The sequence below is a fragment of the Sarcophilus harrisii genome, chromosome 2, assembly GCF_902635505.1.
Source record: "Sarcophilus harrisii chromosome 2, mSarHar1.11, whole genome shotgun sequence".
NCBI classification, from domain to species: domain Eukaryota; kingdom Metazoa; phylum Chordata; class Mammalia; order Dasyuromorphia; family Dasyuridae; genus Sarcophilus; species Sarcophilus harrisii.
The window spans coordinates 581,426,086-581,427,960 of record NC_045427.1 but is presented as its reverse complement, the minus strand read 5'-3'; positions in this window follow the sequence as shown (position 1 = coordinate 581,427,960).

Genomic DNA, 1,875 nt, shown 5'->3' with positions numbered 1-1,875 from the left:
AGTGTTTAAAAATTATCTGCTTTTTTGAGCTAACTCTCAACAGAGTTTGCTCCTTTGCTCAGAATGGGCTAGAACAGATTGGGATGGTGTCACTCACCTACCCAAGACATCACCTCTGCCAGAGGATGCCCCAGGCTCTGCTAGATCTTAATTAAACCTCGTTGATTTCATTAAATGCCTATGGTATCTCTAGCCTTCACAATGACATGATCTTTTCAGAACCACCCCATTGAAGGAGCCTTTAAGGTCTGTCAGCAACAAACTCTTCTCTTTGCTTGATTTAAAGAGAGGTCTATGAAAGTTCGATTGGAAAACCTGACTTTTACTGAAAGGGAGCTTAATGAAGTCCCCTTTAGATCTCCCCTTTTTATGCATTCTCCTCCCTGCTCCTAGATGTTAGTTTCCAATCTTTGGGCAAATATGCCTGTCCTATGTTGACCAGAGAAATCCTTCAGATTATAGAAAGAGGCTAGGAAAGTAAAAGGGAATTGTTTTCTCTGGTACTTAAAACCCTAAGCCAGGACTCTATAAAGAAAGTGATCCTTCAGAGGAGGGTGGAGAGTACAATCCTGCATGCTAGTTCTTGTCTCCAGAGCAAAGTCAAGGTATTCTGAAATCAATTCAGTCCACATAGATGTATATATGTATATAGAGTGGGAGTGGGGGGAGGCATCAGGGGAAAGAGGAAATTAGGAGATAAAAGATGTAAAAATATTCTTCATTGAGTCCCCTTTGAGTTACCCCTTTCCCATTCTTCCTTCTCAAATATCAGTCCTCCATCATGAGTTTGGAGGAGACAATTCCTGCTTCAAGGAGAACTAGTCAAAGAAACTTGGTGTTTGTTTCCTGAGACATGTATCAAAAGGAAAAATGTGAGTTGTTCTGGGGACATTCTGGGGACATCAAAAATGCTGCCACTTGAATAAGTCTTTTGACTAAGTACTAGTGTCAATTTTGAGATATGTTACCTGGAAAGTCAGCTAAGGAAAGTTCCTTAATTTAGTTGAACCTCAGTTTTCTACTCTATAAACTGAAAAACACCATCACATTTATATAACATTTCAACTTTTCCAAAACACTATCCTTATAACACTAAATTAGATTGACAGTATTGTACAATTTGCCTTACAGAATTTAGTTTAAAAAACTGAAAAGCTTTATAAAATGTATTATGACCACTTTTGACATGTGATTTTACTTATATAATTAGTTTCTGGTGAGAAAACTTCCTTTATCAATGCAGTCCTGTACCTAAGATGCAATGCAGAATCTTAGAAAGTTGCCTAGGATGCTAAAAGAATGTTAAGGAACTTACCCAAAGTATCAGAGGAGAACTTAAACCCAGGTCATACTATAATAGATTTAGAGTTTCAAGAAACCTTAATAATCACAGAATCCAACCCTTTATTTTTCAGAGGAAGTCAAGGAGGTTATCAACAAATAATTTCTAGGTGTTTACTATATGCCAGGTCCATGCTAAACAAAAAAGAAATAGTAAAAGGCCAAAAAACAATAATCCCTGCCCTCAAAGAGCTTACATCATAACAGGAAAACAACTTGTGAACAATTAGATAAATCTAAGCTACATACCATCGGAAGGTAGTCTGGGAGAAAATGATATTGGGAGTTTGGCAGAGGACACTATTAAAGGCCTGCTAAGATAGAGAGAATTTGAACTGAGAACCTAGGGAAACTAAGAGAAGGTAAAGCACCAGAAAGCAGAAAATAGAGTGTCTTATTTGGGGAATTGCAAATAGGCCAGTGTTTTTAATATGTAGAATGTGTGAAGAAAAGGAGAGTGTAAGAAGATTATAAAAGAGGGAGATTTTAAGGAGCTCTAAATGCCAAACAATGCCAAAGAAGATTATATTAGAC